This window comes from Camelus bactrianus, chromosome 6 (assembly GCF_048773025.1).
Source record: "Camelus bactrianus isolate YW-2024 breed Bactrian camel chromosome 6, ASM4877302v1, whole genome shotgun sequence".
Lineage (NCBI taxonomy): Eukaryota > Metazoa > Chordata > Mammalia > Artiodactyla > Camelidae > Camelus > Camelus bactrianus.
The window spans coordinates 109,485,989-109,501,669 of NC_133544.1; positions in this window are offsets into that span (position 1 = coordinate 109,485,989).

The window sequence follows — 15,681 nt, forward strand, 5'->3', positions numbered from 1 at the left end:
GTATTTTTGTCGAATCCTATCTGCATGTATCGTGGGCAAAACACGGAATTTCACAGCGGGATAATCTATTTAATTTACATATCTATTGCATAAGACACGCTCAAAAATATTTTTCCTTAGGTAACTGCCTGATTTTTGAAACTGCTATTAGGAAAAAGCTGCAAACTCAGAGTTAATGTTTCTAGGTGTAAATATGCCTTGTATGGTGGATGAAAGATCTGTAATACACATGTAAACAACTCATTAAAGATGTTTCTCAAATCCGTGATGTATGTAGTTTGTTCGGTACACGGAATGTCACGTTGAAGGAAAATAGGTAAATTACATATCTATTGGTGAGAACCCGCTCCCGGAGCATTTTACTGTAAAATCTACCTCTGTTTGGAAACTGGTTTTATGAAAACAATGCAAAACCAGAGCAAAAGCTTTAAGGTGACAATATGTCTTCAATGGTTTATTAAAGATGTGTAATTCACATTCTAACAACTCAGGAGTGAATATTTGTTGAATCCATGGTGCATGTACTTTTTTCGGAACACGGAATGTTACGGTGACAGTATCTATGGAAATGGGATGTGTATTGGATCGAACATGCAGCAAGAGAATTTTTCTGCGAAAACTGCCTGATTTTCGTAACTGAATATAGGAAAAATCTGTGAAATCTAAGTAAATATTTCTAGGTGTAAATATGCCTTGTATTGTGGTTGAAACATCGGGAATCCACATGCTCATGGTTAATAAATAATGTTTGTCGAAGCCGTGATTAATGTAACGTTTTCGGAACACGGAATATCTCGGTGAGTGAAACACGGATAATAACAATTCTACTGGATAGAACTCGCTTGAATTGAATTTTTCTGCGAAAATTTCATGATTTTCGGAAGTGGATGTTACTAAAAACCTGCGAAATCAGAATAACAACAACTAGGTGTAAATATGCCTTGTATGGTGAATGAAATTTTGGTAATACAGATGCTCACACTCATTAGAGAATGTTTGTCGAATTCGTGATGCATGTAACGTGTACGGAATACAGAGTGTCACATTGAAGGAAACAATGTAAATTACATGTCTATTGGGTAGAACTCGCTTGAAGAGAATTTTTCTGCGAAATGTGCCTCATTTTCAAAACTGCCATTAGGAGAACCCTGTGAAATCTGAGAAAATGCTTCTAAGTGTCAATATGCCTTGAATGGTGAATGAAAGTCCGGTAATCCACATGTTAATAACAGTGTAGTAATTATTTTTCTAACCGTGATTCATGTAGCGTTTTTTGAAATGGAATTTCACCGTAATGAAACAATTTAAATTAAAATTCTATTGGGTAGAACTAGCTAGAATAGAATTTTTCTGCGAAAATTGCATGATTATCGAATCTGAAGTTTGGAGAAAGCTTTAAAATGATAGTAAATATTTCTAGGTTTAAATATGACTTTATGTTGGAAGAAAGTTCGGTAATCCACATTTTCACAACATATTAAAGAATCTTTTTCTAATCCGTGATGCATATACCGTGTTCAGAATTTGGAATTTCACGGTGACTGAAACAATGTAAATTACTTCTCTATTGGGTAGAACTCGCTCCAAGAGAATTTTTCTGCAATAAATGCTTCATTTTTGAAACTGGCGTTTGGAAAACGCTGCAATATCTGAGAAAATACTTCTAAGTATCAATATTCAATCTATTGTGATGAAACTTCGGTAATCCACATGCTAACAAATCTGTAGTGAATATTTTTCGAATTCATTATGCATGTAGCATGTTCGGAACATGGAATTTCATGGCCAGAGATTTTATGTAAATTACATTTCTCTTGGTTAGAAAACACTCCAAGAGATTTTTCCTGAGAAATCTGCCTGATTTTCGAAACTGCAATTAGGAAACACTGCGAACTCAGATGAAAAGATTCTCGGTGTACATATGCCTTGTATGGTGGATGAAAGTTCGGTAATCCGCATGCTAACAACTCTGTAGTGAGTATTTGTCGAATCCGAGATACATGAAGCGTGTTGGGAACACAGAATATCACAGTAAGCGAATCTATGTAAAATAGATCTCTCGGGTAGAAATCGTTCCAAGAACTTTTTCTGCGAATTCTGCCTCATTTTCAAAACTGGCATTAGGAAAAACTTTCGAAATATGAGAAAATGCTTCAAAGTGTCAATATGGCTTTTATGGTGGATGAAACTTCGGTAATCCTTATGCTAACAAGTCTGAAGTGAATATTTGTCGAATCCGTGATGCATGTATTTTTTCGGATCACGGAATTTCACGATGATGGGTTCTACGTAAATTGCATGTCTATTGGGTAGAACTCGCTCCAATAGGATTTTTATGTGAAAACTGCATGATTTAAAAACTGACATTAGGAGAAATATACTAAATCAGAAAATAATTTCCATGTATAAATATGTATTGTAAGGTGGATGAAAGTTCAGTAATATACATGTTCACAACTCATTAAAGAATGTTTGTCGAATCCGTGATGCATGTAACGTGTTCAGAACACGGAATGTCACGGTGAGTGAAACTAGGTAAATTACATATCTTTGGGTTAGAACTCGCTCCAAGAGCATTTTCCTGCCAAATCTGCCTCATTTTCAAACCTGACATTAAAACAAATCTGTGAAATCTGAGAAAAGTCTTCAAAGTTTCTGTAAGCCATGTATGGTGGATGAAAGTGCTGTAATCTACTTGCTAACAACTCTGTATTGAATATTTGTCGAATCCGAGATGCATGAATTGTGTTCGGAACACGGAATTTCACGGTGAGCGAATCCATGTAAATTACATGTCTATTGTTTTGAACACGCTCCAAGAGGTTTTTGCCGTGAAAACTGCCTCAGTTTCGAAACTGGCGTTTGGAAAGCTCTGTGAAATCAGAGAAAATGCTTCTAAGCATCAATATGCCTTGTATTGTGATGAAAGTCCTGTAATCCACATGCAAACAACTCTGTAGTGTATTTGTTTCGAATCATTTCTGCATGTAGCTTGTGCGAAACACGGAATTTCACAGCGGGAGAATCTATGTAATTTACATATGTATTGCGTAAGACACGCTCAAAAAGATTTTTCCTTTGGAAACTGCCTGATTTTTGAAACTGCTATTAGGAAAAAGCTGCAAACTCAGAGTTAGTGTTTCTAGGTGTAAATATGCCTTGTATGGTGGATGAAAGGTCTGTAATACACATGTACACAACTCATTAAAAATGTTTCTCAAATCCGTGATTTATGTAGTGTGTTCGGAACACGGAATGTCACGTTGAAAGAAAATATGTAAATTACACATCTATTGGTGAGAAACCGCTCCCGGAGTATTTTACTGTAAAATCTACCTCTGTTTGGAAACTGGTGTTATGAAAACAATGCAAAACCAGAGCAAAAGCTTTAAGGTGACAATATGTCTTCAATGGTTTATTAAAGATGTGTAATTCACATTCTAACAACTCAGGAGTGAATATTTGTTGAATCCATTGTGCATGTAACTTTTTCGGAACATGCAATATTACGGTGACGGTATCTATGTAAATGGGATGTCTATTGGATCGAACATGCAGCAAGAGAATTTTTCTGCGAAAACTGCCTGATTTTCGTAACTGACGTTAGGAAAAATCGGTGAAATCTAAGTAAATATTTCTAGGTGTGATTATGCCTTGTATTGTGGTTGAAACATCGATAATCCACGTGCTCACAGTCATTAAATAATGTTTGTCGAAGCCGTGATTAATGAAACTTTTTCAGAACACGCAATGTTTCAGTGAGTGAAACTCGGGAAATAACAATTCTACTGGATAGAACTGGCTTGAATTGAATTTTTCTGCGAAAATTTCATGATTTTCAAAACTGGATGTTAGGAAAAAAATGCGAAATCAGAATAACTACATCTAGGTGTAAATATGCCTTGTATGGTGGATGAAAGTTCGGTAATCCAGATGCTCACACTCATTAGAGCATGTTTGTCGAATTCATGATGCATGAAACGTGTACGGAATACAGAGTGTCATATTGAAGGAAACAATGTAAATTACATGTCTATTGGGTAGATCTCGCTTGAAGAGAATTTTTCTGCGAAATGTGCCTCATTTTCAAAACTGCCATTAGGAGAACCCTGTGAAATCTGAGAAAATGCTTCTAAGTGTCAATATGCCTTAAATGGTGAATGAAAGTCCGGTAAGCCACATGTTAATAACAGTGCAGTAATTATTTTTCTAACCGCGATTCATGTAGCGTTTTTTGAAATGGAATTTCACGGTATTGAAGCAATTTAAATTAAAATTCTATTATGTAGAACTAGCTACAATAGAATTTTTCTGCGAAAATTGCATGATTATCGAATCTGAAGTTTGGAGAAAGCTTCAAAATGAGAGTAAATATTTCTAGGTGTAAATATGACTTTATGTTGGAAGAAAGTTCGGTAATCCACATTTTCACAACATATTAAACGATCTTTTTCTAATCCGTGATGCATATACCGTGTTTGGAACGTGGAATTTCACGGTGACTGAAACAATGTAAATTACTACTCTATTGGGTAGAACTCGCTCCAAGAGAATTTTTCTGCAATAAATGTTTCATTTTTGAAACTGGCGTTTGGAAAACACTGCAAAATCTGAGAAAATACTTCTAAGTATCAATTTTCAATCTATTGTGATGAAAGTTCGGTAATCCACATGCTAACAAATCTGTAGTGAATATTTTTCGAATTCATTATGCATGTAGCATGTTCGGAACATGGAATTTCATGGCCAGAGAGTTTATGTAAATTACATTTCTCTTGGTTAGAAAACACTCCAAGAGATTTTTCCTGAGAAATCTGCCTGATTTTCGACACTGTAATTAGGAAACACTGCGAACTCAGTTGAATAGAATTTCGGTGTATTTATGCCTAGTATGGTGGATGAAAGATCGTTAATCCACATGCTAACAACTCTGTAGTGAATATTTGTCGAATCCGAGACACATGAAGCGTGTTCGGAACACAGAATTTCACAGTAAGCGAATCTATGTAAAATAGATCTCTCAGGTAGAACTCGTTCCAAGAACTTTTTCTGCGAATTCTGCCTCATTTTCAAAACTGGCATTAGGAAAATCTTTTGAAATATGAGAAAATGCTTCAAAGTGTCAATATGGCTTTTATGGTGGATGAAATTTCGGTAATCTTTATGCTAACAAGTCTGAAGTGAATATTTTTCGAAACCGTGATGCATGTATCTTTTTCGGATCACGGAATTTCACGATGACGGGTTCTACGTAAATTGCATGTCTATTGGGTAGAAGTCGCTCCAAGAGGATTTTTCTGTGAAAACTGCATGATTAAAAACTGACACTAGGAGAAATATACTAAATCAGAAAATAATTTCTATGTATAAATATGCATTGTAAGGTGGATGAAAGTTCGGTAATACACATGTTCACAACTCATTAAAGAATGTTTGTCGAATCCGTGATGCATGTAACGTGTTCAGAACACGGAATATCACGGTGAGTGAAACTAGGTAAATTACATATCTTTGGGTTAGAACTCTCTCCAACAGCATATTCCTGCCAAATCTGCCTCATTTTCAAACCTGACATTAAAACAAATCTGTGAAATCTGAGAAAAGTCTTCAAAGTGTCAGTAAGCCATGTATGGTGGATGAAAGTGCTGTAATCTACTTGCTAACAACTCTGTATTGAATATTTGTCGAATCCGAGATGCATGAATTGTGTTCGGAACACGGAATTTCACGGTGAGCGAATCCATGTAAATTACATGTCTATTGTTTTGAACACGCTCCAAGAGGTTTTTGCCGTGAAAACTGCCTCAGTTTCGAAACTGGCGTTTGGAAAGCTCTGTGAAATCAGAGAAAATGCTTCTAAGCATCAATATGCCTTGTATTGTGATGAAAGTCCTGTAATCCACATGCAAACAACTCTGTAGTGTATTTGTTTCGAATCATTTCTGCATGTAGCTTGTGCGAAACACGGAATTTCACAGCGGGAGAAACTATGTAATTTACATAGGTATTGCGTAAGACACGCTCAAAAAGATTTTTCCTTTGGAAACTGCCTGATTTTTGAAACTGCTATTAGGAAAAAGCTGCAAACTCAGAGTTAGTGTTTCTACGTGTAAATATGCCTTGTATGGTGGATGAAAGGTCTGTAATACACATGTACACAACTCATTAAAAATGTTTCTCAAATCCGTGATTTATGTAGTGTGTTCGGAACACGGAATGTCACGTTGAAAGAAAATATGTAAATTACACATCTATTGGTGAGAAACCGCTCCCGGAGTATTTTACTGTAAAATCTACCTCTGTTTGGAAACTGGTGTTATGAAAACAATGCAAAACCAGAGCAAAAGCTTTAAGGTGACAATATGTCTTCAATGGTTTATTAAAGATGTGTAATTCACATTATAACAACTCAGGAGTGAATATTTGTTGAATCCATTGTGCATGTAACTTTTTCGGAACATGCAATATTACGGTGACGGTATCTATGTAAATGGGATGTCTATTGGATCGAACATGCAGCAAGAGAATTTTTCGGCGAAAAGTGCCTGATTTTCGTAACTGACGTTAGGAAAAATCTGCGAAATCTAAGTAAATATTTCTAGGTGTGATTATGCCTTGTATTGTGGTTGAAACATCGGTAATCCACATGCTCACAGTCATTAAATTATGTTTGTCGAAGCCGTGATTAATGTAACTTTTTCGGAACACGCAATGTCTCGGTGAGTGAAACTCGGAAAATAACAATTCTACTGGATAGAACTGGCTTGAATTGAATTTTTCTGCGAAAATTTCATGATTTTCAAAACTGGATGTTAGGAAAAAACTGCGAAATCAGAATAACTACATCTAGGTGTAAATATGCCTTGTATGGTGGATGAAAGTTCGGTAATCCAGATGCTCACACTCATTAGAGCATGTTTATCGAATTCGTGATGCATGAAACGTGTACGGAATACAGAGTGTCATATTGAAGGAAACAATGTAAATTACATGTCTATTGGGTAGATTTCGCTTGAAGAGAATTTTTCTGTGAAATGTGCCTCATTTTCAAAACTGCTATTAGGAGAACCCTGTGAAATCTGAGAAAATGCTTCTAAGTATCAATATGCCTTGAATGGTGAATGAAAGTCCGGTAATCCACATGTTAATAACAGTGTAGTAATTATTTTTCAAACCGTGATACATGTAGCGTTTTTTGAAATGGAATTTCACCGTAATGACAATTTAAATTAAAATTCTATTGGGTAGAACTAGCTAGAATAGAATTTTTCTGCGAAAATTGCATGATTATCGAATCTGAAGTTTGGAGAAAGCTTCAAAATGAGAGTAAATATTTCTAGGTGTAAATATGAGTTTATGTGGAAGAAAGTTCTGTAATCCACAATTTCACAACATATTAAAGAATCTTTTTCTAATCCGTGATGCATATTCCGTGTTTGGAACGTGGAATTTCACGGTGACTGAAACAATGTAAATTACTTCTCTATTGGGCAGAACTCGCTCCAAGAGGATTTTTCTGTGAAAACTGCATGATTAAAAACTGACACTAGGAGAAATATACTAAATCAGAAAATAATTTCTATGTATTAATATGCTTTGTAATGTGGATGAAAGTTTGGTAATACACATGTTCACAACTCATTAAAGAATGTTTGTCGAATCCGTGATGCATGTAACGTGTTCAGAACACGGAATATCACGGTGAGTGAAACTAGGTAAATTACATATCTTTGGGTTAGAACTCTCTCCAACAGCATATTCCTGCCAAATCTGCCTCATTTTCAAACCTGACATTAAAACTACTCTGTGAAATCTGAGAAAAGTCTTCAAAGTGTCAGTAAGCCATGTATGGTGGATGAAAGTGCAGTAATCCACTTGCTAACAACTCTGTAGTGAAAATTTTTGAATCCGAGATGCATGAAGCGTGTTCGGAACACGGAATTTCACGGTGAGCGAATCCATGTAAATTACATGTCTATTGTTTTGAACACGCTCCAAGAGGTTTTTGCCGTGAAAACTGCCTCAGTTTCGAAACTGGCGTTTGGAAAGCTCTGTGAAATCAGAGAAAATGTTTTTTGCATCAATATGCCTTGTATTGTGATGAAAGACCTGTAATCCACATGCAAACAACTCTGTAGTGTATTTTTGTCGAATCCTATCTGCATGTATCGTGGGCGAAACACGGAATTTCACAGCGGGATAATCTATTTAATTTACATATCTATTGTGTAAGACACGCTCAAAAAGATTTTTCCTTAGGTAACTGCCTGATTTTTGAAACTGCTATTAGGAAAAAGCTGCAAACTCAGAGTTAATGTTTCTAGGTGTAAATATGCCTTGTATGGTGGATGAAAGATCTGTAATACACATGTAAACAACTCATTAAAGATGTTTCTCAAATCCGTGATGTATGTAGTTTGTTCGGTACACGGAATGTCACGTTGAAGGAAAATAGGTAAATTACATATCTATTGGTGAGAACCCGCTCCCGGAGCATTTTACTGTAAAATCTACCTCTGTTTGGAAACTGGTTTTATGAAAACAATGCAAAACCAGAGCAAAAGTTTTAAGGTGACAATATGTCTTCAATGGTTTATTAAAGATGTGTAATTCACATTCTAACATCTCAGGAGTTAATATTTGTTGAATCCATGGTGCATGTACTTTTTTCGGAACACGGAATGTTACGGTGACAGTATCTATGGAAATGGGATGTGTATTGGATCGAACATGCAGCAAGAGAATTTTTCTGCGAAAACTGCCTGATTTTCGTAACTGAATATAGGAAAAATCTGTGAAATCTAAGTAAATATTTCTAGGTGTAAATATGCCTTGTATTGTTGTTGAAACATCGGGAATCCACATGCTCACGGTTAATAAATAATGTTTGTCGAAGCCGTGATTAATGTAACGTTTTCGGAACACGGAATATCTCGGTGAGTGAAACACGGATAATAACAATTCTACTGGATAGAACTCGCTTGAATTGAATTTTTCTGCGAAAATTTCATGATTTTCGGAAGTGGATGTTACTAAAAACCTGCGAAATCAGAATAACAACAACTAGGTGTAAATATGCCTTGTATGGTGAATGAAATTTTGGTAATACAGATGCTCACACTCATTAGAGAATGTTTGTCGAATTCGTGATGCATGTAACGTGTACGGAATACAGAGTGTCACATTGAAGGAAACAATGTAAATTACATGTCTATTGGGTAGAACTCGCTTGAAGAGAATTTTTCTGCGAAATGTGCCTCATTTTCAAAACTGCCATTAGGAGAACCCTGTGAAATCTGAGAAAATGCTTCTAAGTGTCAATATGCCTTGAATGGTGAATGAAAGTCCGGTAATCCACATGTTAATAACAGTGTAGTAATTATTTTTCTAACCGTGATTCATGTAGCGTTTTTTGAAATGGAATTTCACCGTAATGAAACAATTTAAATTAAAATTCTATTGGGTAGAACTAGCTAGAATAGAATTTTTCTGCGAAAATTGCATGATTATCGAATCTGAAGTTTGGAGAAAGCTTTAAAATGAGAGTAAATATTTCTAGGTTTAAATATGACTTTATGTTGGAAGAAAGTTCGGTAATCCACATTTTCACAACATATTAAAGAATCTTTTTCTAATCCGTGATGCATATACCGTGTTCAGAATTTGGAATTTCACGGTGACTGAAACAATGTAAATTACTTCTCTATTGGGTAGAACTCGCTCCAAGAGAATTTTTCTGCAATAAATGCTTCATTTTTGAAACTGGCGTTTGGAAAACGCTGCAATATCTGAGAAAATACTTCTAAGTATCAATATTCAATCTATTGTGATGAAACTTCGGTAATCCACATGCTAACAAATCTGTAGTGAATACTTTTCGAATTCATTATGCATGTAGCATGTTCGGAACATGGAATTTCATGGCCAGAGATTTTATGTAAATTACATTTCTCTTGGTTAGAAAACACTCCAAGAGATTTTTCCTGAGAAATCTGCCTGATTTTCGAAACTGCAATTAGGAAACACTGCGAACTCAGATGAAAAGATTCTCGGTGTACATATGCCTTGTATGGTGGATGAAAGTTCGGTAATCCGCATGCTAACAACTCTGTAGTGAGTATTTGTCGAATCCGAGATACATGAAGCGTGTTCGGAACACAGAATATCACAGTAAGCGAATCTATGTAAAATAGATCTCTCGGGTAGAAATCGTTCCAAGAACTTTTTCTGCGAATTCTGCCTCATTTTCAAAACTGGCATTAGGAAAAACTTTCGAAATATGAGAAAATGCATCAAAGTGTCAATATGGCTTTTATGGTGGATGAAACTTCGGTAATCCTTATGCTAACAAGTCTGAAGTGAATATTTGTCGAATCCGTGATGCATGTATTTTTTCGGATCACGGAATTTCACGATGACGGGTTCTACGTAAATTGCATGTCTATTGGGTAGAACTCGCTCCAATAGGATTTTTATGTGAAAACTGCATGATTTAAAAACTGACATTAGGAGAAATATACTAAATCAGAAAATAATTTCCATGTATAAATATGTATTGTAAGGTGGATGAAAGTTCAGTAATATACATGTTCACAACTCATTAAAGAATGTTTGTCGAATCCGTGATGCATGTAACGTGTTCAGAACACGGAATGTCACGGTGAGTGAAACTAGGTAAATTACATATCTTTGGGTTAGAACTCGCTCCAAGAGCATTTTCCTGCCAAATCTGCCTCATTTTCAAACCTGACATTAAAACAAATCTGTGAAATCTGAGAAAAGTCTTCAAAGTTTCTGTAAGCCATGTATGGTGGATGAAAGTGCTGTAATCTACTTGCTAACAACTCTGTATTGAATATTTGTCGAATCCGAGATGCATGAATTGTGTTCGGAACACGGAATTTCACGGTGAGCGAATCCATGTAAATTACATGTCTATTGTTTTGAACACGCTCCAAGAGGTTTTTGCCGTGAAAACTGCCTCAGTTTCGAAACTGGCGTTTGGAAAGCTCTGTGAAATCAGAGAAAATGCTTCTAAGCATCAATATGCCTTGTATTGTGATGAAAGTCCTGTAATCCACATGCAAACAACTCTGTAGTGTATTTGTTTCGAATCATTTCTGCATGTAGCTTGTGCGAAACACGGAATTTCACAGCGGGAGAAACTATGTAATTTACATATGTATTGCGTAAGACACGCTCAAAAAGATTTTTCCTTTGGAAACTGCCTGATTTTTGAAACTGCTATTAGGAAAAAGCTGCAAACTCAGAGTTAGTGTTTCTAGGTGTAAATATGCCTTGTATGGTGGATGAAAGGTCTGTAATACACATGTACACAACTCATTAAAAATGTTTCTCAAATCCGTGATTTATGTAGTGTGTTCGGAACACGGAATGTCACGTTGAAAGAAAATATGTAAATTACACATCTATTGGTGAGAAACCGCTCCCGGAGTATTTTACTGTAAAATCTACCTCTGTTTGGAAACTGGTGTTATGAAAACAATGCAAAACCAGAGCAAAAGCTTTAAGGTGACAATATGTCTTCAATGGTTTATTAAAGATGTGTAATTCACATTCTAACAACTCAGGAGTGAATATTTGTTGAATCCATTGTGCATGTAACTTTTTCGGAACATGCAATATTACGGTGACGGTATCTATGTAAATGGGATGTCTATTGGATCGAACATGCAGCAAGAGAATTTTTCGGCGAAAAGTGCCTGATTTTCGTAACTGACGTTAGGAAAAATCTGCGAAATCTAAGTAAATATTTCTAGGTGTGATTATGCCTTGTATTGTGGTTGAAACATCGGTAATCCACATGCTCACAGTCATTAAATTATGTTTGTCGAAGCCGTGATTAATGTAACTTTTTCGGAACACGCAATGTCTCGGTGAGTGAAACTCGGAAAATAACAATTCTACTGGATAGAACTGGCTTGAATTGAATTTTTCTGCGAAAATTTCATGATTTTCAAAACTGGATGTTAGGAAAAAACTGCGAAATCAGAATAACTACATCTAGGTGTAAATATGCCTTGTATGGTGGATGAAAGTTCGGTAATCCAGATGCTCACACTCATTAGAGCATGTTTATCGAATTCGTGATGCATGAAACGTGTACGGAATACAGAGTGTCATATTGAAGGAAACAATGTAAATTACATGTCTATTGGGTAGATTTCGCTTGAAGAGAATTTTTCTGTGAAATGTGCCTCATTTTCAAAACTGCTATTAGGAGAACCCTGTGAAATCTGAGAAAATGCTTCTAAGTATCAATATGCCTTGAATGGTGAATGAAAGTCCGGTAATCCACATGTTAATAACAGTGTAGTAATTATTTTTCAAACCGTGATACATGTAGCGTTTTTTGAAATGGAATTTCACCGTAATGAAACAATTTAAATTAAAATTCTATTGGGTAGAACTAGCTAGAATAGAATTTTTCTGCGAAAATTGCATGATTATCGAATCTGAAGTTTGGAGAAAGCTTCAAAATGAGAGTAAATATTTCTAGGTGTAAATATGAGTTTATGTGGAAGAAAGTTCTGTAATCCACAATTTCACAACATATTAAAGAATCTTTTTCTAATCCGTGATGCATATTCCGTGTTTGGAACGTGGAATTTCACGGTGACTGAAACAATGTAAATTACTTCTCTATTGGGCAGAACTCGCTCCAAGAGGATTTTTCTGTGAAAACTGCATGATTAAAAACTGACACTAGGAGAAATATACTAAATCAGAAAATAATTTCTACGTATTAATATGCTTTGTAATGTGGATGAAAGTTTGGTAATACACATGTTCACAACTCATTAAAGAATGTTTGTCGAATCCGTGATGCATGTAACGTGTTCAGAACACGGAATATCACGGTGAGTGAAACTAGGTAAATTACATATCTTTGGGTTAGAACTCTCTCCAACAGCATATTCCTGCCAAATCTGCCTCATTTTCAAACCTGACATTAAAACTACTCTGTGAAATATGAGAAAAGTCTTCAAAGTGTCAGTAAGCCATGTATGGTGGATGAAAGTGCACTAATCCACTTGCTAACAACTCTGTAGTGAAAATTTTTGAATCCGAGATGCATGAAGCGTGTTCGGAACACGGAATTTCATGGTGAGCGAATCCATGTAAATTACATGTCTATTGTTTTGAACACGCTCCAAGAGGTTTTTGCCGTGAAAACTGCCTCAGTTTCGAAACTGGCGTTTGGAAAGCTCTGTGAAATCAGAGAAAATGTTTTTTGCATCAATATGCCTTGTATTGTGATGAAAGACCTGTAATCCACATGCAAACAACTCTGTAGTGTATTTTTGTCGAATCCTATCTGCATGTATCGTGGGCGAAACACGGAATTTCACAGCGGGATAATCTATTTAATTTACATATCTATTGTGTAAGACACGCTCAAAAAGATTTTTCCTTAGGTAACTGCCTGATTTTTGAAACTGCTATTAGGAAAAAGCTGCAAACTCAGAGTTAATGTTTCTAGGTGTAAATATGCCTTGTATGGTGGATGAAAGATCTGTAATACACATGTAAACAACTCATTAAAGATGTTTCTCAAATCCGTGATGTATGTAGTTTGTTCGGTACACGGAATGTCACGTTGAAGGAAAATAGGTAAATTACATATCTATTGGTGAGAACCCGCTCCCGGAGCATTTTACTGTAAAATCTACCTCTGTTTGGAAACTGGTTTTATGAAAACAATGCAAAACAAGAGCAAAAGTTTTAAGGTGACAATATGTCTTCAATGGTTTATTAAAGATGTGTAATTCACATTCTAACATCTCAGGAGTTAATATTTGTTGAATCCATGGTGCATGTACTTTTTTCGGAACACGGAATGTTACGGTGACAGTATCTATGGAAATGGGATGTGTATTGGATCGAACATGCAGCAAGAGAATTTTTCTGCGAAAACTGCCTGATTTTCGTAACTGAATATAGGAAAAATCTGTGAAATCTAAGTAAATATTTCTAGGTGTAAATATGCCTTGTATTGTTGTTGAAACATCAGGAATCCACATGCTCACGGTTAATAAATAATGTTTGTCGAAGCCGTGATTAATGTAACGTTTTCGGAACACGGAATATCTCGGTGAGTGAAACACGGATAATAACAATTCTACTGGATAGAACTCGCTTGAATTGAATTTTTCTGCGAAAATTTCATGATTTTCGGAAGTGGATGTTACTAAAAACCTGCGAAATCAGAATAACAACAACTAGGTGTAAATATGCCTTGTATGGTGAATGAAATTTTGGTAATACAGATGCTCACACTCATTAGAGAATGTTTGTCGAATTCGTGATGCATGTAACGTGTACGGAATACAGAGTGTCACATTGAAGGAAACAATGTAAATTACATGTCTATTGGGTAGAACTCGCTTGAAGAGAATTTTTCTGCGAAATGTGCCTCATTTTCAAAACTGCCATTAGGAGAACCCTGTGAAATCTGAGAAAATGCTTCTAAGTGTCAATATGCCTTGAATGGTGAATGAAAGTCCGGTAATCCACATGTTAATAACAGTGTAGTAATTATTTTTCTAACCGTGATTCATGTAGCGTTTTTTGAAATGGAATTTCACCGTAATGAAACAATTTAAATTAAAATTCTATTGGGTAGAACTAGCTAGAATAGAATTTTTCTGCGAAAATTGCATGATTATCGAATCTGAAGTTTGGAGAAAGCTTTAAAATGAGAGTAAATATTTCTAGGTTTAAATAAGACTTTATGTTGGAAGAAAGTTCGGTAATCCACATTTTCACAACATATTAAAGAATCTTTTTCTAATCCGTGATGCATATACCGTGTTCAGAATTTGGAATTTCACGGTGACTGAAACAATGTAAATTACTTCTCTATTGGGTAGAACTCGCTCCAAGAGAATTTTTCTGCAATAAATGCTTCATTTTTGAAACTGGCGTTTGGAAAACGCTGCAATATCTGAGAAAATACTTCTAAGTATCAATATTCAATCTATTGTGATGAAACTTCGGTAATCCACATGCTAACAAATCTGTAGTGAATACTTTTCGAATTCATTATGCATGTAGCATGTTCGGAACATGGAATTTCATGGCCAGAGATTTTATGTAAATTACATTTCTCTTGGTTAGAAAACACTCCAAGAGATTTTTCCTGAGAAATCTGCCTGATTTTCGAAACTGCAATTAGGAAACACTGCGAACTCAGATGAAAAGATTCTCGGTGTACATATGCCTTGTATGGTGGATGAAAGTTCGGTAATCCGCATGCTAACAACTCTGTAGTGAGTATTTGTCGAATCCGAGATACATGAAGCGTGTTCGGAACACAGAATATCACAGTAAGCGAATCTATGTAAAATAGATCTCTCGGGTAGAAATCGTTCCAAGAACTTTTTCTGCGAATTCTGCCTCATTTTCAAAACTGGCATTAGGAAAAACTTTCGAAATATGAGAAAATGCTTCAAAGTGTCAATATGGCTTTTATGGTGGATTAAACTTCGGTAATCCTTATGCTAACAAGTCTGAAGTGAATATTTGTCGAATCCGTGATGCATGTATTTTTTCGGATCACGGAATTTCACGATGACGGGTTCTACGTAAATTGCATGTCTATTGGGTAGAACTCGCTCCAATAGGATTTTTATGTGAAAACTGCATGATTTAAAAACT